General features: G+C 46.2%; 1 protein-coding gene across 6 annotated transcripts in view; it reads left to right on the top strand.

Annotated features, from left to right (window-relative positions):
* The window catches only part of LOC119967034 (transcription factor HIVEP3), a 537108-nt gene that overhangs the window by 300990 nt on the left and 210950 nt on the right, over positions 1–25168 (top strand). The window contains exon 2 of one of the 6 annotated variants that reach the window (XM_038799069.1): positions 6838–6909. The exons of the other annotated variants lie outside the window; for them this stretch is intronic. The gene's annotated coding sequence lies outside the window, so the exon portion shown is untranslated. The remainder of the gene's footprint in view (positions 1–6837; positions 6910–25168) is intronic. 6 annotated transcript variants of the gene reach the window in all.

Genomic DNA, 25168 nt, shown 5'->3' with positions numbered 1-25168 from the left:
GGCAAATCCACGGGCTCGTGCTTCTTGATTTGCTCGGTCCTCGGGAAAGGTTATGTAGCGGTCTGCGATGGCGAACAGGGCGTTGGTCACGTCCCGGATGCACCTGTGGACCGATGCCTGCAATGTCCCGGATAGGTCACCGCTCGGAGACTGGAAGGAACCGGTAGCGTAGAAGTTAAGTGCCACTGTCACCTTGACGGCAACCGGTATCGCGTGTCCTCCTCCCGATCCACGTGGGGCGAGGTGCACCACGAGGTGGCAGATATGTGCGACCGTCTCCCTGCTGAACCGGAGTCTCCTCTTGCAGGTGATGTCCGGCAGTGCCTCGAAAGATATCCGGTCACGGTACACCCTAGGCCTCGATTGTCGCCTCTGGCGCCCTGGCTCCACCATCAGCGTCTCCTCCTCCTCCTCCCCCCCATGCTGCTCGACATCAGTGCCCGCATCCTGTGCCTTCCTCAGCGTTTGAGGGCCAATGTTCCCCTCGACATCCCCCTGAGCATACCGGCCATGAGCGCCTGCGGCCTATGGCGACGACGGGCCACTCCGCGGCCATTCCCTCTGCTGCTGCAGCTGCCCCTGCATCCACTGTGGGATGTCGCCGTGGACGCTGCTGGATGGCCAACTGCAGTGCAGCGGCCCCAGCCACTGCGGTGAACATCGCTGTCTGGTTGGCATACATGGTCACCAACAGAAGGGTGGTGGGGGGCAGAGAAACGACATGTTAGACGGAGGTTATTCGACACCTCGGCAGCCACCTGCCACAGGATACCTGTGAGTCCCGGTGGACTGGTCGCGCTGCTGATACGCGGCCAGCCTAACCCCTGGTCACTTTCTGCGTCCAACGGTCAGTTAACAACGTCTTCCTCACTGGTGAGTCAGTGGGCTATGCCCATCAGCCACAGGGCAACCAGCGGCAGTGTCCTCGTCACCGTCCTCCCATGGCAGGGCGGCTGAGATGTTGCATCCGGCGGTGGACGACCCACTCCACTCAGTCCCTCTCCCCCTCCTCCCACTACTCACTCCCTCTCCCACCCTCCCACAACTCACTCTCGCCCCCCCCCACTACTTACTCCCTCTCCCCCCCACCTCCACTCACTCCCTCTCCCCCCTCCCACTACTACCCCCCGTGGCTGCTGTGTTCTCAGGGAAACCTTCCCCAGTCTGCGGAGACTCCGGGACGGTCCGCTCACCTCCTCACTGCTCAGCGTCAGCCAGTACGACAGGCTCACGACTTTAAAAAGCAGGTGTGGATGGCGATGGCGTGAACTAGGGTCACGCCGTCGGGACTTTGGCCCATCCGGGCCGGAGAATAGAGGGGGTGCCGGAGAATCGCCACTTTGGGTGCCTCGGCCAATTCCCTGAATTTTGCCGCGCGGAACATGACTGGACCGATTTCGCGTTTGAGAGAATCGCGTGAGCGCGTCGGACCAGCCTCACGTGAAAAAGTGGCGTTGCCCGCTATTCTCCCGACCGCCGCGGCCTCGGAGAATCACGCCCTATGTCTCCATTCATCCTTGTAGCTGAGGTACCTGTCTTCAACTTGGGTAATTGCTGAGCAGTGGCCATGCCAATATTAGAGAACTGGGGTGAAATTCTCCCCTACCCGGCGGGGTGGGGGGTCCCGGCGTAGCGGAGTAGCGCCAACCACTCCGGCGTCGGGCCTCCCCAAAGGTGCGCAATTCTCTGCGCCTTTAGGGGTTAGGCCCACGCCGGAGTGGCTCCTGCTCCGCCGATGGCACCAAAACTGGCGCCAATGACCTTTGGCACTACGCTGCCCGGCGTCAGAGCTGGCCAAAAGGTCTTCGCCGATCTGCGCGTGCGCCAGTGTGTCAGCGGCCACTGACGTCACCACCGGCGCATGCGCGGTGGAGGGGGTCTCTTCCTCCTCCGCCATGGTGGAGGCCGTGGCGGCGGCAGAAGAAAAAGAGTGCCCCCACGGCACTGGCCCGCCCGCCGATTGGTGGACCCCGATCGCGGGCCAGGCAACCGTGGGGGCACCCCCCGGGGTCCGATCATCCCGCCACCCCAAGACCCTGGGGGCCCGCTCGCGCCGCCAATCCCGCAGGCACAGAGGTGGTTTAAACCACGTCGGCGGGATTGGCCTGTCAGCGGCGGGACTTCAGCCCACCGCGGGCCGGAGAATCGCTGCAGGGGGCACGCCGATCGGCGGGGCATGATTCCTGCTCCCGCTGATTCCCGGGTGGCGGAGAATTCCGGCCACGGCGGGGGCGTGATTTACGCCGGCCCCGGGCGATTCCCCGACCCTATGGGGGGGGGGGGGGGGGGGGGGGGGTCAGAGAATTCCGCCCCTGATCATTACCATCCTTGCTCACTTTGTACCACTAACACACACCTCCTTTGGCTTGATAGTGGCTTGAATCAGAAGTAGGCCAGCTAGTTCTCTGCTCTATCAGATGCATTCAGGGTGGGGAAGGGTTCCAACAGGGCATGAAAATAACTTGGAGAAGGGTATGCACCGTCACTAAAAAGCTCATATCTGCTGGTGTAAATATAGTGATTTACTATGAATTGATGCTATCGTTTATATCAGTCAGTCCTATGAACACAGGCACATTCACTATACTCACTAACTTAAATGTAGTTAACATGCATACACAAATGCAAGTAGACAACCTATATAACACACACATATTTGAAACAAGATATAGACACATTCACTTTTATATCTATCAAATTGACAGAAGCATACAATGACTGATTCATTCCATGTAAAGGTGCTCAAAAATGTATAATCCATGTACATAAACAAACGCATGTAGACTCACCTATACACATGCTCACACAGATGTAACATACATATAAACTATCATACATAAGAAGGTGTACACACATACACACACACACTCACAGGCACACTTACACAGATTTGCATGTCACTATACTTGAGTGTGCATCCAAACTCTCACATATGCGCACATATATATCATTGTACACATAATGACACTTTAAATCATTGTTTACTTGGTTTTTCCATCAGACGGACGTTTCTACCTGTTGCTGGTCTTTTAATGCACAATTGTATTAAATAAGGGGGATTTACATACCAATCCTACAACAGATGCAACTAAGCCAGGAAAGGCACTGTTTAATTATATACATATTTCATAAAATTAACCAATGCAGCAGGTACAGCAGGGCTTCTTCGGCCGCGTTCACCCGGTGATCAGAAATTCCCCGCCCAAGGTCAACGGACATTTACATGGTCCCCGTCCCGTTCGTGGCGATCTAGTGGCGGGCGCGGTAGAAGAATCCAGCCCAGTGTAATTGCGATAGGAAACCAGTGTGCTGTTCGCAGCCAGTGATGATTTGTTTGGTTCAGTTGTAAGGGTCCTTCTTGTTTATTTCTTGTTTATTTCCTTATTTTCCCTTTCTTTTAATTTTGCCGTTACATTTTTGATCCATGGATGGTTTACGGACATGTGTTTTTAAGGAGTAGCAGCCTGTCCCTTTAATTCAAACAAGCACATTCCAGAAGACTAGCTGACATCCACGCTGACTCGATTTGATTGATTTGGCTGGTTGGCCAATGAATTGGCCCAAAAGGCTGTGCTGTTCCTGGTAACAGGTGGTGATTGGATCTGATCCCACTGGAATGTTCACAGAGTCATCAGGTTGCAGTTTTGTTTTACTTTTGATTGTGAAGCTTGGATAGAGGGTTCTAACTAATTATCTCCTGAAAGAACCAGCTACACTCTCGCCATAAGGCCAGTATGAGGGCTGATTCTCTTTCTTCAGCAAGACTGGGTGTTATTCCTTCAAGATAACAAAGGCTTGAGATCAAACCCCGAGTTGAAGGTAAGGTTTGATGTAGAATAAAGTGTCGAAAGAAAGAAATAGGCCTGAGTGTGAGTCTCGAGTTGACGGCCCAGTTTGATAAGAAATAAAGAGACTCCCTAGAAGGCCTAATGCCTGTAAGGATTATACTGAATGAATGACTTTACAAAGAGGACTATTGCCAGTTGTAAACCAGAGACTTTGATCAAACAGTGTGCTGTGAGGAAAAACGACTACAGAATCACTAATGGAAACAAAGACTCTCTTTTAATCTTCATCCTTATTAGTTTCACCTCTTCACCCGCCTCTGTGTTTGTCTGTCTTGTGGGTGTGGGTAGAAGGTGGGACATTCAAAGGGGTGGTAGGGTAACTTGTTGTTATCCAAGTGTATTTACTACATATTTCATCATTATTTGTGTGAAAATAAACAGCAATTGTGTTTCAATTTACAAACCTGGTGATTGTAATTATTCAGCAGCTAAGGGCAAAAGACTTCTGGAATTTTCATAAGAATTATTGGTGAATTCACTTGTATTTTGACTCCAGGGCGAGTGGGTCTGGAATTGACCACGCACTTGCCCAGGGTGTTGTAACAAGTGCTCTGGATACATTTTTGTCCTTTTTGTTTCAAAGCTCAATTTCTACATTCTCCTCCACTTTGAAGGCATCAGCACCATGGTCGGACATGGTCAATCTGTGATACCTTAACCTGGAGGCCATTAATCAGTGCCATTATTGATAATATCCAGGAGGACACCACTGCTGAACCTAATTCTGTTCAGAACTTGCACTTGCAGCTGGATAATGTAAGGTCACCTGGTTGGCCTTCAATTCCCTAATCTGCGCTTATGTCTGCCCTACTGCTGACCCCAGCACATATCCAGATTAAACCTGTGGACCCTCATATTTTGTGTGGCTCAGGTATTCCGAGTTGAGCCTCCAACATTGTTGCACCATGGAGGCCCTGACAGTGGTTATCATGTTCCGGAGATATAAACAAATCCTTGTATTTATATAACACTGTTCATGATCATTGGATATTTCAAAATGCTTTGTAGTCAATGCAGTACTTTTTGAAGTGGGGATACTGTTGTAATATAGGAATGCAGCGGCTAATTTGCACACAGCAAACTCCGACATACAGTAATGTAATAATGAGCAGAAAATCTGTTTTTGTGATGTTATTTGAGGGATAAATATTGGACAGGCCACTCGGCACTATATCGCCTTGCCCAGGGATCCTTTAGACCCACCCGAGCAGTCAGACAATGTCTCAGTTTAATATTTCCTCTGAAAGACAGCAGAGTTCAACAGTGAACTGTTCCCTCAGTAGATCAGTCAGAGTCAGCATGGAATTTTGATGGGGAAATCATGCTTGACAAATCTGTTGGAATTCTTTGAAGATGTAAACTATTACAGTTGACAAGGGGAGCCAGTCGATGTGGTATATTTGGACTTTCAGAAGGCATTTGACAAAGTCCCGCATAAGAGATTATTGTGCAAAATTAAAGCGTATGGGATTGGGGGAAGTGTATGGAGGTGGATAGAAAACTGGTTGGCAGAGAGGAATCAAAGAGTAGGAATTAATTGGTCCTTTTCAAATTGGCAGGAAGCAACTAGTGGGGTGCCTCAGGGATTAGTGCTGGGACCCCAGCTATTCACAATATATATTAATGATTTGGATGAGGGAACAAAATGTAACATCTCAAAGTCTGCAGCTGATACCAAGTTGGGTGGGAGGATGAACTGTGACGAGGATGCAGAGATCTGACAGCATGATATGGGTAGGTTGGACGAGTGGGCAAATGATCAGATGCAGTATAATTTGGTAAGTGTGAGGTCATTCACTTTTGGAAGCAAAAACAGCAAGGCAGATTACTAATTGAACGGTTATAAATTGGGAGAGAGGAGTGTGCAGTGGGACCTGGGTTTACTTGTGCACCAGTCACTGATGTTAAGCATGCAGGTGCAGCAGGCGGTAAAGAAGGCCAATGGTACGTTGGCCTTCATTGTGAGAGGTTTCAAGTACAGGAGCAGGAATGTGTTGTTGCAATTATTCAGGGCTTTGGTGAGTCCACACCTGGAATATTGTGTGCAGTTTTGGTCTCCTTTTCTGAGGAAGGATGTTCTTGCTCTCGAGGGAGTGCAGCGAAGTGTACCTGACTGATTCCAGGGATGGCAGGACTGTCATATGAGGAGAGATTGATCAGGTTAGGATTGTTCTTGCTGGAGTTCAGATGAATGAGGGGTATCTCATAGAGACTTATAAAATTCTAACAGGACTAGACACGGTAGATGCAGGGAAGATGTTACCAATGATGGGTGTGTCCAGAACGAAGGGGTGACAGTCTGAGGATTCAGGGTAAACCATTTCGGACAGAGTTGAGGAGATATTTCTTCACCCAAAGAGTGGTGAGCCTGTGGAGCTCATTACCACAAAAAGTAGTAGTTACTAAAACATTGAATATATTCAAGAGGCAGCTGGATGTAGCACTTGGGGAGAATGGGATCAAAGGTTAAGGGGAGAAATCAGGATGAGGCTATTGAGTTGGATGATCAGCCATGATAGTGATAAATGGCAGAGCAGGTTCGAAGGGCCAAAAGCCTCCTCCTGCTCCTATCTTCTATGTATCTTCTATGTACTGCAGTGGTGTGTCACAGTTGAGTTTTGTGCTCAAGCCTCAGAGCGACACTTGAACCTGAAACCTTGTAACACAGGCTATCAACTGAACCATGGCTGACACACATTGGTCACCTTGCACGATGACTGTGTATTGTTGAGAGAAAAGTACCAAAAACACAATGACCCATACTTTTGATGCAGCCCAACACCTAAGGAGATGCCTGGTTCATGAGCTATTTTTACTGAGCTGGAAAGAATGTTGCCCTGTGAATTCTGGAAGTGCGCGTGCTAACATTGGCACAGCAAAGGTAACAGGCTATCTGGGATCTTGGCCAATGATGGGATTGACAGCAAAATCTAGTTCTAGAGAGTCAATGATTAGATGTCTCTAACCATTTGGTACGTATCTTTCTCAGGACTGGCAATGGTTTGCCACAAAAAGAGACTGTTACTACAAACAGGGTATTTGAAGAATTGCTCGTGTCCAGGTGAGCAACCTAGATGGCATTTCAATGGATGCACCAGTGTATTATGGAATCACATGTACTCTTTGTCTTTCCCTAACAGTCAGCACTCCCATCTATAAACTTCACTCTCTCCACCACCGAAGCACAGTAATAATAATCTTTATTATTGTAACAAATAGGCTTACATTAAAACTGCAATGAAGTTACTGTGAAAATCCGCTAGTCGCCACACTCCGGCGCCTGTTCGGGTACACAGAGGGAGAAATCAGAATGTCCAATTCACCTAACAAGCACGTCTTTCGGGACTTGTGGGAGGAAATACGGAGGAAACCCATGCAGACACTGGGAGAACGTGCAGACTCCGCACAGACAGTGACCCAAGCCGGAATCAAACCTGGGATCTTGGCACTGTGAAGCAACAGTGCTAACTACTGTATTACCGTGCCTCCACTGCAGTTTGTACCATCTACAAGATGCACTGCGGAAACTCACCAAGCCTCCTCAGATAGCACCATCAACGACCACTGCCATCTAGAAGTACAAGGGCAGCAGCCACATGGGAACACCCCCACTGGGACGTTCCCCTCCAAGCCACATACCAACCTGACTTGGAAATATATTGGCCTTTCCTTCACTATTGCTGGGCCAAAATTCTGGAACTACCTTCCTCACAGCACTGTGGATGTACCTATACCACACCGACTGCAGCAGTTCAAGAAGGTAGTTCACTATAACGATCCCAGATGAGACCCAACAGTGGCTAGGATGCTGGACAGAAACCCCAATTTTTTATTTTAATTTCGTAAGACTATGAGGAAAGGTTACTTCACTCCAGGAGTGATTGCATGAAGAAATAGGGAGATGGTATATTAAAACAAACTTTATTACCAACGCAGTTTTAAATATCACGCCAGATAATAGCTTATAATTACCCCGTAAACAATCTTGTTCAATACAGTGAAAACAATACCCTTAATTGCTACCTTTATTCCCACTTAAACAAGATAAGTCTGCACTGCTTCAATCTATTTTAACAAACTTACAATGGGAGCAGAACTGCTTCATTGTGCACACAGCTTCAGCAGATCAGAACTGAACTGCAAATACTTCCTCAAAAAGCTTGATGCCTTGGCTCCACACAGCAATAACATCATCTCACCAAGCTGAAAACTAATGAACTCTCCAGGGAATCTCCTTGATCAAAAAAAAACTGCATTAGTCCAAGCTTTTTTTACGATCCTTAATTGTGCCCCAGGCTCCTAATATCTATTTGCCTCCCAAACTAGGATTTATTTTTAAACATGACTGCAGCAGTCAAACACACTCCAAGCCAAGCTTTTAACTATGGGGTGAATTCCCTGCTGGCGGAATTCTCCATTCTGCCGGCAGTGCACCCCCACCTGCAGATTTCCCAGTGGCGTAGGGTGGCTACAATGGGGAAATCATCATTCCGCCAAGAACCCCGCACTTGGTGAGGTGCAGAATTCACCCGAATGATGTCACTAAATATTTATTGTACAATATATCTGAAATTCCTATATTCATCACACTACCACCTTCTCAACGACAATTAGGGATGGACAATAAAGGAGGAAAGAATTGTAGAGAGGTTGAGGAAGCCATGCCTGCCAATAGTTTGGCAATGAAAATCGGAGGTGTGCAAGAGACCAGAATATAGGTGCGCAGCGATCTCAGAGGGATGTAGGGCTGGTAGAGATTGCAGAGATAGGAAGGGGCAAAGCATGGAGAGATTTGAAAACAAGAATGTGAATTTTAAAATGTTGATGTTGCCAAGACCTTATTTCCACCTACACATTGGATTTATGTCCACAATGATGACTATGCACCATTGAGGCTCAAGTACAAAAACACAATGAAATACATGGAGACAATGAATGGGTGACTAATTGCCACGTTTTTCTTTTGGATGAGAATTGAATCTATAATGCCGATACAGCATCAGAAAAGATTTCACAATCCAGCTCTTGAATTAAACTTATTCTAAACAGCCTTGACATTACAGTACAAAGAGTTTACTTGATTGGCTTTAGTCTGAGTGTGAGTTGAGTGAGGGGCAGTTGCATGACCTGCTATTTCATATATGAATCAACGTTTAATTGTTGCATTGTTAAAGGAATAAATAAGTCACAGTGTTATGCATGAATTTTAAAAACCGTTTAGATCACCTTCAGATACAACTTATCACCTGCTAAAGTGTAGACCCTCGCAACTCTCAGTCTTTGTGCTGACTTCTAGTTTGCCCTACTCCAGGTCATTTCTGACCACAACCACCTATATTTTTTCTTTATTCTGCCTTGGGATGTGGGGGTCACTGGTAAGGTCAACATTTGTTGCCCATCCCTAATTTGCTCTTGAACCGAGAGGCTTGCGAGGCCATTTCAGAGGGCAGTTAAGAGCCAACCAGATTGCTGTAGGTCAGAAGTCATATGGAAGCCAGACCAGGCAAAGATGGCAGATTCCCTTCCCTAAAGAACATTAGTGAACCGGATGGGCTTTCATAACAGTCAATGATAGTTGTCATGCTCACCTACAGTTAGAGTAGCTTTCAATGTGCAGCAATGATTCCCCCCATCACCAACCATTACTGATCCTGATCCTGTTTGTGTCAGCTGTGGCTCAATGGGGCACTCTTGGGCGCGCTTACAGTGCCAAGAATGATCCTGCTATTAAACGGGACTCTGCTTCATTTCTGGGCCTTAGCGAGGATTGCTCTGCAGAGGCCGCACTTAGGTTCACTTCCCGCGTGCCGGCCTCGTCATGTCCCGAGTCAGATGCGACAAAGCTAATAGATTGCATCTCTAAGTCAGACCTTTCTGGGTTTAAGTCTCAATGACCTGGAGGAAGGAATTGAAGGCACGGTTGCTAAGTTTGCAGATGATACAAAGATCTATAGGGGGTCAGGGAGTATTGAGGAAGCAGGTGGGCTTCAGAAGAACTTGGATAGGCTAGGAGAGTGGGCAAAGAAGTGGAAGATGGAATAGAATGAGAAAAAGTGTGAGGTTATGCACTTTGTAAGGAGAAATGGAGGTGTAGACTATTTTCTAAATGGGAAGATGCTTAGGAAATCAGAAGCAAAAGGGACTTGGGCGTCCTTGTTCACGATTCTCTTAAGGTTAACGTGCAGGTTCAGTCGCCAATTAGGAAGGCAAATGCAATGTTAGCGTTCATGTCGAGAGGGCTGGAATACAAGACCAGGGATGTACTTCGGAGACTATATAAGACTTTGGTCAGACCTCTTTTGGAGTATTGTGAGCAGTTTTGGGCCCCGTATCTAAAGAAGGATGTGCTGGCCTTGGAAAGGGTCCAGAGGAGGTTCACAAGAATGATCCCTGGAATGAAGAGCTTGCCGTATGAGGAACGGTTGAGGGCTCTGGGTCTGTACTCGGTGGAGTTTAGAAGGATGAGGGGGGATCTTTTGACACTTATAGGATACTGCGTGGCCTGGATAGAGTGGGCATGGAGAGAATGTTTCCACTTGTAGGAAAAGCTAGAAGCAGAGGACACAATATCAGACTAAAGGGATGATCCTTTAAAACAGAGATATGGAGGAATTTCTTCAGCCAGAGGATGATGAATCTGGAACTCTTTGCCGCAGAAGGCTGTGGTGGCAAAATGTCTTGAGTGGCTTTAAAACAGAGATAGATAGGTTTTTGATCAATAAGGGGATCAGGGGTTATGGGGAGAAGGCAGGAGAATGGGGATGAGAAAAATATCAGCTATGATTGAATTGTGGAGCAGACACGATGGGCCGAGTGGCCTAATTCTGCTCCTATGTCTTATGGTTTTATGGTCTTATTCCAGAAGCTTGAGCACAAAATTCAGGCTAACACTCCAGTGCAATGCTGTCTTTTCGGCACATGACTGAAGATTACTGTAATTTCTCCTCTGGTCTATTCCCCTCTCTGTGGGGAAAGTATCAAATGATGCTCAACTGCTCAAAATTGTGGGAACAAAGTGGATACACAACTCCCCATTTGATAATGTTCAGCTGGGAGCAGAAGCAACAAGTTAATCAGTCAGCAACTTCGAGAAGCGCTGTCGCAGCTCGGCAGCAGTCAAACTCAAGACGGATTTATTGGCAAAAATCTGAGAGTTTGGCAGCGGATGCATTGGACATGACACGCCTGAGAATTTTCCCAAAGCTAGACTCCCCCTTCTTACCTACCTAAGCTGGAACCAGTGTAGATATCATTCATTATGGCAAGCGGGGATTTTGCAAATTGTGCAAAAAAAGTACCCCTTTGTTTAAGGTAGGTTCAACTCTATTGGCTACAAGAAACGGGATCCAGGGGATTTGAGGCCAGTTTTGAACATCAACAAGGCCACTTTGTTTTAATCTTTATGGTACTGTATTTTATGCAATGTTGACTTTTAAGGCTTGGGCTTGTATTACTACGGTGATAAAAAGACAATACCATCCTATTCAAAGATCATAGATCAGATTGAATGGGTCGCAGTCCATGTTCTTTAATGTTGGGAGCCTGAGCTTATGTTGCTCTGGCAGTCAATTTGACTTAGTCCATGTATGCAAAACTGAAAGGGTTGGGTTCAAAATTAACAAGCTTCAAGTATGAACAATTCAAAATTAGAAACCCATGTGAAGCAAGGCTGGTGCTATGTTAATTTGTTCCTTCATAAAGGTGCTGGATAAATATGTGCCCAGACATACAAGTGATGTTTATAAAGATAAGTATAAACTGAACTGATCATGTGCACCATGGAGCGTGACACATCCTATTGGAGCATGATGCATCCTGTATTGTGATATGGATGGGAAGGAGAATACATTATCTATGGAGGTTATTGACCAGAATGAACAATATAGAGGTGTGAGGGTGGATGAAGATTTGGGAAGTTCAAAGATGTGCAGGTTGGGTGGATTGGCCATGAAAAATTGTCCAAAATTCTATGATTAACCTAGGACAAAAGTTCGGCGCAACATCGTGGGCCGAAGGGCCTGTTCTGTGCTGTATTTCTCTAAAAAAAAAAAAAATTCATATGATAACTTCTGGCAATCAAAGTGTATTTATGTAGGGTAGCACGGTGGCGCAGTAGATAACACTGTTGCCTCACGGTGCCGAGGTCCCAGGTTTAATCCCGGCTCTGAGTTACTGTCCATGTGGAGTTTGCATGTTCTCCGTGGGTTTCGCCCCCAAAAACCATAGATGTGCAAGTTAGGCTGATTGGCCACGCTAAATTGCCCTTTAATTGGAAAAAATTTAAAAGGGTACTCTAAAGTAAAAAAAGAGTATTTATGTAAACTTTCCCTCAGGATTGAATGAGTACGTTAATATCCATGTTACGATAGATTGCAGGGGCTGGTTTAGCTCACTGAGCTAAATCGCTGGCTTTTAAAGCAGACCAAGCAGGCCAGCAGCACGGTTCGATTCCCGTACCAGCCTCCCCGGACAGGTGCCGGAATGTGGCGACTAGGGGCTTTTCACAGTAACTTCATTGAAGCCTACTTGTGACAATAAGTGATTTTTCAATTTCATTTTTTTTCAGGTTGTCTGTTACCAGAGTTCATGATTGAGATGTGGTGTGTGGTAGTTGTGAGCTTAATGAGTTGATTTGCCTCTTATCCCATGCTTTCTCATGATCATAAATGGAAGTATATTGGATACGTGGAAAAAGATTTTCCTTTGCCTGATCTATTTTTGGAAATCTGAAACATTGTTTTCATCTCACTAATGATACATGTCTAAAATAGAAACAGAAAATTATGTAGATAGACCGAAGATTCATTAGCAACTGAAAGGAGATGTGGCAAAAGATTTTGTTGGAGGATCTGTGCAAGAACAACTGCTCTGTTACTGGCACATTAGCAGTGAAGTAGAATGAACTTTTAGTTTGCTCCCCTGCTAACAGTCAAAAAACACTTTTAATTTGTATTTAAGCAGCAACCATTGCTCCCGAGCAATGTCCCACAAACAATTTAGTTGTTTTCTTGGTAGTATTAATTGAGGGAGGAATGTTGTCCAAGATCTCTTTTTTAATGCTGAATGTGAGCTGCATGGTACTTTCTCAGTTTAATGTTCCACCTGAAGCAACAAAAGCTCTGCATTAGAATGAATATTAACCGAGGTTGTGTGCAACAAAATCAAAAACTTGCATTTCTATAGTCACTTTACACAAATGTTATCAAGATAAATTTGGACACCAAGCAACACAATTCAAGATGTTAGCGCAGGTAGCTAAAAGGATTAAGGCTGGAATTCCAGAGCATGCAGTCCAGGTAGATACATAAGAGATCATTGGAAATGATAACGATCAGAGAGAGAAATGGCTGCTTTTTATAATTTGCGATGCAAATTAAATGTACGACATGATTCTCAGCATCTGTTGTCCTATATTCTGTGAAGTCTAAACTCAACATCATCGCTGATTCAGTAATTTGCAGTTGTTTTTTTTTTAAAGAAAATTGTTTTCCAGGTGTTTTGTTTGTGAGTGAAAAAAATTGTTCTGAGTAAATGGAATAAAAATGTTGACAGTTAACACTGCAAAGAGAGGGGGCATAGCTGTTTCAGCGGTGAATGCAGCAAGAGATGACTGGGAAAAGAAGGGACATTTCACAGAGGGCTGATTGTTCTGAGTGGAAGGGAGCGTGTGCCACATGGCTGAATTGGTAAAGAATTGAGTATGCATTGTGTAGAATTTACAATATAGAACAGGCAATTTGGCATACCTGGTCAGCACTGATGTTTATGTTACACAAAAGCCTGTTCCCTCTTTATCTACTACCTTCATTTCCCAGTTTGGGAAAATCCCCCGGAGACAGGAATGCATTGGAAGTCATCCTGATGCAGCTCATCCTTATTCTCCAAGAACCTTCCACCCCCAACAATATCCCCGGAGGTGACATGAGAAACCAGCACCTGAAAGGCTAGTGGAAGCAAATTCAGCAGGAACTTTTAAAAGTGAATTGGATGCATACTTAATAAAGAAAGAAAAACAGCTATGGGGAAAGAGCAGTGTAGTGAGACTGATAGGGTAGCTTTTTCAAAGAACTGGCACAGACACTTTTGGGCCAAATGGCCTCCTTCTGTGTTGTATGATTCTTTGAATCCTCCCCAATATATAATTTTCCATTTCCAATGGGCCAGCCACATATGAAGTTTGAAACCGATGAGGAATATCTGTTCCCCCATTTTAATTAATTGTTTGGTATTTGGGGAAAATGCAGTGTTTATTAATTGGTGTAAAGTTTCATTGCTTTTTAAAAAATAAAATGAAATGAACAGAAATGTCAGATTAACATTCTTCATTTGGGCAGCACGGTGACGCAGTGGGTTAGCCCTGTTGCCTCACGGCACCGAGGTCCCAGGTTCGATCCAGGCTCTGGGTCACTGTCCGTGTCGAGTTTGCACATTCTCCCCACGTTTGAGTGGGTTTCACCCCCACAACCTAAAGATGTGCAGGGTAGGTGGATTGAACACGCTAAATTGCCCCTTAATTGGAACAAAATGAATTGGGAACACTAAATTTATAAAAAAAACATTCTTCAGGTTAATTTTCAAATCCTTATTAGTATGCTATTGTTCACCATTAAAATTGGCCAACACATTATTTGTAGTTTGATCAATGCATTTGGATCCGATTCACATGTCCAGTATATTAACTACATCATTTAACAGTACCAGTTCTTAAGTTGAACAATTTTTAAAAATTCACTATATTGCCACTGTGGAAAAAGAAGTTTTGCAAGAAGTGAAAGATTTCTTAAAAAAAATGCTTAGGGAGGTAGAAAGCTTCTGCCTTTTTATTATCTAATTGGTTATATCTTCTGTGAGCTGTTTCATCTTTTATTTGAGTCAGCTTATCAATCAGCGAACCATGGGGAAAATTCTCACCTATTTTTGACAGTGGCTAACATTTTTTGTGGCAGTCAAAGGCGACATCAACTGAAATTTTCCACATGCATGTTTCTTTTTATTTCACTTCGCCTATACGTCAATCATCAGGAAACTCCAATAACGAGCACTATCATCCTGTTTCCGACAGGTAGCCCTTTGTAATCCACAAACATTCATTGAAGAGGTTATCAACTGCTATTCTTGAAGATCATTTGTAGTTCCTAGGACATTTGCAATCATTTTCCGAGTTCTGCACTATATTGTATACTTTAAACAATGTGGGTAAATTATCCTGTGGAATTATTTTTAGGGAGATCCGGGTAATACCCGCTTGGAGCCATGGTCAATATTTACCCCTCATTCGGCCAGTATTACCAAAGGAAATTATTAAGGTTATTATCACATCGCTAGTGTGGGACCTTGGTGTTGCTGCGTTTCCTACATTATAACAGTGACTACACTTCAAACATCCTTCATCGGATCTCCTGAGGTCATAGGTATATATATATATAAGTGCAAGCTTCTTCGCCCTCTGTATTGCGCTGAAGTGCCAGTCTTATCCCTCTCCGCCACTTTAAAACGCACCTTAATATCTATCTCTAACCAAGATTTTGGTTATCTTCCCGAGTATCTCCCTATGTGATTAATTGTTCTATTTTGTGTTTTAATGCCTCTATGAAGCACCTTGGAACTTTTTAATCATGAGACTGACCTAAGTCTAAATTGCAGATTTGTGCATATGGTAAATTTAAACCAAATGGGCAGATGATCCCATTGAACTGTTTCACAGAAGATGGTGATGTGGAGCGATTAGCATAGTGGCAATGACACTGGACTAGTAATCCAAAGCTCCAGGCTAAAGCCCAGGGGACGTGTGCCAAATCTCACAATGGCAGGTGGTGCAATTTAAATTCAGTGCATAAATCTGGATTTGAAAGCTAGTCTCAGTCATGGAGACTATGAGGCTATCATCGGTTCTCGTGAAAGCCCATCTAGTTCACTAATGTACTTGAGGGGAAGAAATCTGCCACCCTCATCTGGTCTGGTCTACATGGGACTCCAAACCCAAAGCAATATGGTGGACCCTTGGCTTCCCCTGAAATGGCCGAATAAGTCACTTAGTTCAGAGGCAATTAAGGGTCCACCAATGAAGATGCCCACATCCCATGAAAGAATAAAAAAAAGCAACAGCCTCAAATTCTAAAGACTAAAAAATTCAGCTTGAGATGTTCCCTTTGGAAAAGAAGGTGAGCAAGTTGAGAGATTAAAGTAAAGCAAGTTATTTCTTATTAATTAATGGGATCGACATCACTGGCAAGGCCAGCATTTATGACCCATCCCTAATTGACCCTGAGAAGGTTGCGGTGATTAGGTTAACGTTGTGGGGTTTCAAGTCCACTGTTGCAGTTTTTTTTGCTATATCGTAGAGTTTCCTGACCCGTATGTAATGAGATGGCCGTGTTCTGTTTATCTTCTGAAAACTCCAAAAAAAAGCTGTGCCTGAATATGAACAGAAAAGGTGATGTTTGGTTCTGGGCCTCTGGCCAGGCCCAGCATTGAGTATTTACACTAGAGCTGAATATTCCTGCAGTAATGCGTGGGTGGCACATTTAAGATGCGCTCCTCAGTTTAAAGAGGGTTTTTCTTTGTCGATAGCCAGAAATACATGACACGGGAAAAAGTAGAAAGTAGATAAGCACATTGAGATAAAAGCGGTTCTGTAATTGTGATTTCTAATCGTACAAGGCACAGAGCATTCGTATTTTAGCCAGTTTTCTAGCCAATCCTGAGGTGGACACAGGGATTAAGCAATCAGGGTGTCAGCTTGTCTCCGTTGTAAGCAACTCTCGTCTGCTGGTCAGAAACTGTGGCTGGCTGATGCCCTAGTGCTTCCGCACACTGGTTAGGTTGAAATCCTTCAGGTTCTGTTTGCTGATTAAGTGGACGTTGAAGTACGGCGACAGGTTGGGTAGTCTGGGAGGATAAGATCACAATGGCAGGAAGGTTGTCTTTATCATTGTCACTCGTCAGCCTCAGAGACTGCTTCTTCTTCCAGCAGCCGCACAAATCACAATAATGAAGTTCATGCAGCATGCAAACATCCTGGGTCAATCTTTATCTCTTAAGCAACATTGACACAAATAGGTGATCTGGTCATTCTTGCACTTCTGTTTTACGTGAAGCTGTTATGCCCAGATTGGCTGCTGTTTCTGGCATGTTAACAATGACTGCATTTCAAAAGTGACTCTGCAGAAGGCAAAAACAATAAAAATGAGGAAATAAGAATGCTGGTCTGAACTGTTTTCTCCTATTTGGTGAGAACTATCCCTATCTACCCCTTATCCCTTGATTGGGGCAGCACAGTAGCATTGTGGATAGCACAATCGCTTCACAGCTCCAGGGTCCCAGGTTCGATTCCGGCTTGGGTCACCGTCTGTGCAGAGTCTGCACATCCTCCCCGTGTGTGCGTGGGTTTCCTCCAGGTGCTTCGGTTTCCTCCCACAGTCCAAAGATGTGCAGGTTCGGTGGATTGGCCATGATAAATTGCCCTTAGTATCCAAAATTATGGGGATAGGGTGGAGGTGTTGACCTTGGGTAGGGTGCTCTTTCCAAGAGCCGGTGCAGACTCGATGGGCCGAATGGCCTCCTTCTGCACTGTAAATTCTATGATAATCTATCCCTCTGCGCCATCATGGCTGGCAGAGGCTGTTTTCTCTTTACCTTTTCCCGTTCAGCTCCTCTTCGGTTATTCTCTGTCTCCTGTAATATCTGGCTTAAAACCCAAGTTTTGCACGCCCACCGAGCTCTCCTACCGTGGCTTAGTAGCTTTGCATTTTCCCTCGATAAAATGTATGTAATATTTTTCTGCACTAAGAACATCATGGAAAGAAGCAATGGAGAGGGGAGTTTCCGGAGGTAAATAGGGTTGTTAAAATATATGGAAGGTAGGATTCGGAGCACAAGCTCAAATTAACCTTGACAGTGGAACAAAGGAGCATGAATCAGCCTTTCACCAGTTTGTATCTAAAAATGACATCTGAGAATTCTTCATCCAAAGAGTGATCAGTACTTGCACTGCAAGCCATGCAGCATTGCAGAGGCTTCAGTCTTGAATGCTGTGATGGGGGATTGGTTCTGTTGCTGGATTGACGAGGGAAGAGAATCTCTCTTCTGATCGGAGGACTGTGGTAATGCTCTGTACCTTGTGATGGAAGCACTTCAGAAAGCAAACTCTGGCAGCAGAGTGAGGTCAAGCAGATATCCTCAATTCCTTCTGTATAATCACTCCCAGGTCACCACTATTCCTCTGTGGCTGCAACAATGTTTATGGAAGGAGTGTCTGTAGTGCTACATATTTGATGTTTACATAGTCCTGCTGATTTATGAATGGGAATCCCACTGAATATTTTATAGGTACTCAGTATTTCCCGAAAATACTCACAGATGTACATCAGTGAAACCATTCAACCATAATTTATGTTTAATAGTATTTTGGACTGGTTTAAAAATAAAACATGAGGCTTTTCCAATAAGTCAGTGGGTGAGGACACTGAATGATATGGCCAGAGCCAAATCAACATAGAAGGTCCCACGTTTGGTGCTTACAAACTAAAATAGGGCCAGATATTGCTACCGAGGTAGGTAGCTGAAATCGGGAAATTTCCTGAGTTTGCAAGCCCACCTGTTTAAAGCTCCCGATGACACACAATCATTGCTCAAGGGAAGGGGGCAGTTGTGGGATGGAGCAGGGCCCAACAACCCGAAAGGAGGTCCCACGCAGACATTGGGGTTGATGCATGTTGAGGCAAGCTGGTTAGAAGGCCCTCCTCAGCTCTGGGACTCCACCTCAGTCACAATAAAGACAGTTAGGCCTTCTAAACCTCACCCATCACACCACCTCAACACCCTCACCCACTCCCATGGCTCTTCACACTCTGCATGTCAACCCATGACCCCCATTCAATCTCTATAGTCCCTCACACGCTGTACATTAACTCAATGCCACTTCATGTACCATGATCACTCCCCATGGCCCCTTATACCCTCCATGTCAACATAATATAAACTCATGCTCGCCAATCACTCCTCATGGCCCATCACTCTAAGCCACTGCCAACACGTCTTAAACTCTCCACGCCAACTCAATGTCAATTAATATCCCCAGCCACTCCCCATGGCTCCTCATACCCTCTACACTAACTCAATGTCAATTCATGCCCCACTGTTAGTCCCCATGGCCCTTCAAAGGGGCTGTTTAGCACACTGGGCTAAATCGCTGGCTTTGAAAGTAGACCAAGCAGGCCAGCAGCACGGTTCGATTCCCGTAACAGCCTCCCCGAACAGGCGCCAAAATGTGGTGACTAGGAGCTTTTCACAGTAACTTCATTGAAGTCTACTCGTGACAATAAGCGATTTTTCATTTTCATTTTCATTTCATTTCAAACTCTCCACACCAACTCAATGCCGACACATGCTCCCCAGTCACTTCCCATATCCTCTTAAACCCTCCACACTAGCTCAATGGCAATTTGTACACAATATAATAGCAATGGCAAGTTTGGAACTGCTGAGAAAAAATCATTCAGAAATGTCTTTTGAAAAAATCAGCTGTTCGTGGAACCCTGTAAAAGGTGTCAATCAGACAAGCCATCAAAGTATCAATAACAAGCTTCAAACATTTCACATTGTAATTATGTGACACAGGGGTTATGTACATTGTGCATACTGGGTGAATGGGCATGGAAGGAGCATAGCTGAAGTTGAGTGGCCATGGGTAGTGGCTGAGGGACATGGTTTAGTATTGAGTTGGTATGGAGGATTTGAGGGGCCATGAGGAGTGGCTGGGGGAGAGGGGTGGCATGGGCAAGACCTTTTTGAACTTACCTCTCAAAAGGTTCCTGAGTCCAGATATTCATGACTCCTCTGAGATGCCGTGGGTCATGAAGAAGCTGGTCCCTATCCACAGAAATTGTCGGAGCAAGGAGATGCCTAGCCCACAATGTAGCCGATTAGGCTGCAAATGTAGCGTGCAAATGTACCCGCACCTTTATCCCACACTGGTGAAAATTGCCAGCGCTGGGAAGCGGTCGGGAATCCTTCATTAAAGTCTTGCCCACCATACGTAAATGGCTCCAGAGTCGTGACAACTTCACAAAATCTAACCGATAGCAATTACTGGTTTTATTCAAATTTTGGACCATATGTCTGACATATGCAAATATCACACTTGATGTAGAAAGTACCTGTTATAGTTGCAGGCAGGTAGCATAAACTCTACATTCATAAAACTGCAACATACCAGAGCTAAACACGTAAGTGTTATAGAGATTAAACTTCACACATAAACTGCCATTGAAAAGTAATTATGGACACATGGGGCGCAATTCTCCCCTACCCGGCGGGGCGGGGGGTCCCGGCGTAGCGGAGTGGCGCACACCACTCCGGCGTCGGGCCTCCCCAAAGGTGCGTAATTCACCGCACCTTTAGGGGCTAGGCCCGCGCCGGAGTGGTTTCCGCTACGCTGGCCGGCGCCAAAACTGGCGCCAACCGCCTTTGGCACTACGCCTACGGGCGTCGGGGCTGGCCGAAAGGCCTTCGCCGGTCCGCGCATGCGCTGGTGCGTCAGCGGCCGCTGACGTCATCATCGACGCATGCGCGGTGGAGGGGGTCTCTTCCGCCTCCGCCATGGTGGAGGCTGTGGCAGCGGCGGAAGAAAAAGAGTGCCCCCACGGCACAGGCCCGCCCGCCAATCGGTGGGCCCCGATCGCGGGCCAGGCTACCGTGGGGGCACCCCCCGGGGTCCGATCGCCACGCGCCCCCCCCCAAGACCCCGGGGGCCCGCTCGCGCTGCCAGTCCCACAGGCACAGAGGTGGTTTAAACCATGTAGGCGGGATTGGCCTGTCAGCGGCACGACTCCGGCCCATCACGGTGAATCGCCGTGGAGGGCACGGCGATCGGCGGGGCGTGATTCCCTCTCCCGCCGATTCCCGGGTGGCGGAGAATTCCAGCCACAGTGTGGGCGGGATTTACGCCGGCCCCGGGCGATTCCCCGACCCTGCGGGGGGTCGGAGAATTCCGCCCATGAAAACAGTGGGCGCGATTCTCCGCAAATGCGGAGAATCGTAAAGGCTGCCGTGAAACTGGCCGTGTTTCACGGCAGCCTCCGCGCCCCCTCCCGGGACCCGATTCTCCCCCCCCGGGTGGGGCTAGCAGCGCGGCCCGCTGCTAAGCCCGCGCGCCAAGCGTCACGGCGGCTGACGCGCACGATGACGTTAGCCGCGCATACGCGGTGGTGCGGCCATGCCAATTGGTGCCATGGTTGTCCGGGACGGCACTTTGCGGCCGTTTTCACGAACGGTGAGAGCAGGTGTGTTTGCGTTCGTGAAAACGGCCGTAAAGGCCTGGGAACTCGGCCCATCGGCCTGGGGAGAATCGCTGTTCGCCGTAAAAAACGGTGAGCAGCGATTCGCGTCATGGGGCGGCCGTGGGGGGGGGGGGGGGGGGGGGGGGGGGGGGGGGAATAGCGGGAGGTCGGGAAAAATGTCGGGAAGGCCCTCCCGCTATTCTCCGACCCGTCGTGGGCAGCGGAGAATCGTGCCCAATAAATGAATAGCGAACAAAAGTTTTCAATTTCTTTAAACAAAATAACGTCAATTCAGTAGTTTTAAAGTATCTTTTCAGCTGCCATCTTTCAAAAGCAAATTGGATACAGACTAGAAAAAGCCAAATTTGCAGAGTCATGGGGAGAGAGCAGGGGTGAATCAGACTAATTGAATAACTTCACGAGCTGGCAAAGACATGACGGGCCAAATGATCATCTGCTGTGCTGTATCATTCTGTGACATTAGTTGCTATGTACTGCTGAGGACTTGCTACTGGATATAATATAAAAAAGTCAAATTTACAACTTTTCAAGAAAATAATTAAGCTTACCCATGAAATAGATCTATGTAAAAAAGACTCCAGTATTCCTTGTTGTCTGTTTGAATCGTGGAGGAGTGATGCAACTTGGTGGTGCTGGATCAGTCAGAAAGTTGAACTCAGTTACAGCTGAGGAGAAAATAACAACTGAAGTAGGGTACGGGTGGCAAACCTCAGGTCGAGCATTCATGTTGTATATTCTGATAATTTACAGGATCTGAGAGGTGTCCATTTATATTCATACAAAGAGCTACAAAAACCAAGACAAGTCTCTGTAAAAACTGATGAGTCGTGTTCAGGTTCGGAGGGAGGTTTTGAGAAAGAGTTCTGTGATAAGCGTGTTTATTTAAGCTAGGCCCTTTTAATAACAATGAGTGGTGTTTGCTGAGGTGTTTCCAAAAGGCATCATGTAAATTAGTTGAATATTTTCTCAAAGTGTATATATCTTTCAAATACATATCTTCAAGGGAAACGGTAAAGAGTTGAGTCGATCACTCCCCTTGTGGGAGAGTCTAGGACCAGAGGGCATAATCTCAGAGTAAGGGGTCGCCCATTTAAAACAAAGATGAGGAGGAAATTCTTTCAGAAGGTAGGGAATCTGTGGAATTCTTTGCCGCAGAGGGCTGTAGAGGCTGGGCCATTAAGTATGTTCAATGCTGAGCTAGACACATTTATCAGTAAGGGAATTTGGAGTGATGGGGATAAGGCAGCAGAGTTGAGGATTATATCAGATCAGCCACAATTTCATTGAACGGCAGAGCAGACCCGATGGGCCGAATCGCCTACTTCTGCTCCTGAGTCTTATGGTCTTATGATTTCAGGTGAACACAAATCCCCTGTGTACTTCCAGAATTTTCTGCCATTAGTTCTGATTTTTCAACACTCATGGCTCTTTTTGTAAATCACTGCTTGCCTTTCCGAGCTAGCAGAATTTGATATACCAATGATTCTGGGTTCAGGAAGTGTCGCCATAAATCATTATAGTCTCAACATTAACATATTTTTCTGAGCTCCATATTACATGAGTTAAGCAGGCGCTTGCTACAGTTGTGTATTTTTGTTTGTTTGCTGGAGCACTTCGCAATTTGCACGTGACTTTCAGTGACACATTTTTCATTGGTGAGCTTTGGGCCGTGCCAAAGCATTACATAACACCTGCTGAAATTCAGTTACTCATGTAGACTTACTGCAAGATGTGTTGTTTTAACAATGACATGAAGCATCCTTGTATAGATCTCAAATCACTTTAATGCATATGGGACCTGAACACATTCTTCAGCATTTCAGTTGTACTGAGGCGCCAGACCGTGCCCCAGTGATGAAGCACAAATTCACGGCAGCCTGACCTTATTGCCTCTATGCAAAAAGGTCACAGACTTAAGCTCCATACCAGAGGCTTCCTCGCTAATTCAAATTGGCATCTCAGTGAGGGAGTGCTGCACTGTCTCAAGTGCCATCTTTTGGAGATGTTAAATTGAAAATAATCTGGCATTGTTCGCAGTGTCCAAGTCAATCGTTATCCCTCAAACTATCTCTTCATTATCCCACTGCTATTTGTAGATTCTTGCTACTTTTTCGTAATTTATAGGATGTGGCCGTCGCTGTCTAGGTCAACATTTGTTACCCATGGTTGTTGCCTTTGACAAGGTGCTTGTCAGTTCCCTTCTTGAACCGCTGCAGTCCCTGAGGTGTAGGTACACCCACAGTGTTGTTAGCAAGGGAATTCCAGGATTTTGGCCCAGCAACAGTGAAGGAACGGGGATATATTTCCAAGTCAGTGTGGTGAGTGACTTAGATGGGAACTTCCAGGTGGTGGCATTCCCAGATATCTGCTGCACTTGTCAATACAACAGTTATTATATTTTAATAGTACTTCATTAGCAGTATTTAGGGATGTAAACGGCACTATGCAGTTGCAGGGTTTTGCCTAACTTCGCATTTGTTTTTCCTGAGAGATGTAGGCCAGAATTCTCAATTCAAGAGACTAAAGGTGCAATCTACCCCTATGTTACGCCTGAAAAGTGGCATGGTGTGGCGCAATGAGGCCAGTGGATTCCAGGAGATCCCTCTTCTGGGCTCGCCATGCCTCGCGAGATCTAATGCAATCTCAAAAGGCATGATCTGAATCCCACCAATTATGGGTGGGATCAGTATTTAGAAAACCTGCATATTGGAGCGAGACAACTAGTCCCTCTAATATACACTCCCAAGATTTACTCAAAGCAATGGAATCTAACCCCGTCGCCTTGGAGATCTCGGATGAGCGTCATTCAGTGCTGGTCTCCACAATCGGGACCAGACAGAACGGCACTTATAGGGGTCTCCCAGGGGATCTGAGGCCCAAGGTGCTTTCCCTCTGGACAGTGTTGCACCCCAGCTGTGGTGTATGAGGATGTCCAGACAGGCTGTCTGGGTGGGCTCCAGATGACCAGATGCCTTCTGAGCATTCAAAGGACACAGGCAGTGCTCAGCCGTGCGAGCGGCCAGGAGCCTGTAAGTAGCACCAAAGAGGTGTGTTTGAATCACATACTGCAGCATTTGGGTCTGAGCCAGGCCACCCTGATCCCGAGGGAGACATCCCAAAACCACGGACCTGGCACTAAGCTGCTCTCTGCTGCTGCCGCTGGCCTGGGCATCCCCCCTCCACGCACATACACAGCGAGCCTGACAATGTTTCAATGTTTGAGGCTTATTCAATGTTCTTTTTAGCTTTCTGTAGCCATTGCGCCCAGTACCCACTTATAAATACCTGCACTAGTTCGCACCCACGAGACATCCACCTAAGAGGGGTGGAGCATTGTGGAAGCGTGAAGCATGAAGTGTCCATGCCGCTAATGATATTGAAAACCATGCAAATGATGGCTTTGCATGGATCGGCTGGTGCGGGGTGCAAACAATGGTATCGCAGCCAGTGAGGGACTGGAGTTTGGTGTCGGGATCGGCATCGAGTGCAAACCTCAGTTTTTTTGATTACCCGCTATTCTCTGCCCGATTGTGATTCTCGCGCCCATGATTAGTTACTATATAAATGTAAGGCTGTTGGTTTTTGCTCGGCATCCTATCCCATGAGTGCTAAGATTGATCATGTTTGACCCTGGACGAAGCACATTGCCAATGGTCCAATCTCTTTCATTAGTGCACTAGAGCTTGATAGTAATTTCTCTACACACAGCTTTGTTATTTTAAATGTGTGAGGGCCAAGAAATTTGAATTCACATATTGGGTTTACAAAATTCTTGACAATGAGTAGCAGCACAGAATGTTCTGCAATTAATGTGTTTGAGGGCTGCCAGACAATGTTAATGCATCGAGTCTATTCTGCCCAACTGGTCTATGCGAGTGTTTACACTACACAAAGGCCTCGTCCCACCCTACTTCACCTCACACTATCAGCCCAACCTGCTATTCTTTTCACCCTCATCTGCTACTGCAGCATCCCTGTTAATGCATCAAAGCCATTTGCCTCAACCACGCCTCGTGGTAG

Source organism: Scyliorhinus canicula, chromosome 1 (genome assembly GCF_902713615.1).
Source record: "Scyliorhinus canicula chromosome 1, sScyCan1.1, whole genome shotgun sequence".
In the NCBI taxonomy this organism is placed as follows: Eukaryota; Metazoa; Chordata; class Chondrichthyes; order Carcharhiniformes; family Scyliorhinidae; genus Scyliorhinus; species Scyliorhinus canicula.
Note: the sequence above shows the minus strand (reverse complement) of the source record. Positions and strands in the feature narration are given on the sequence as shown.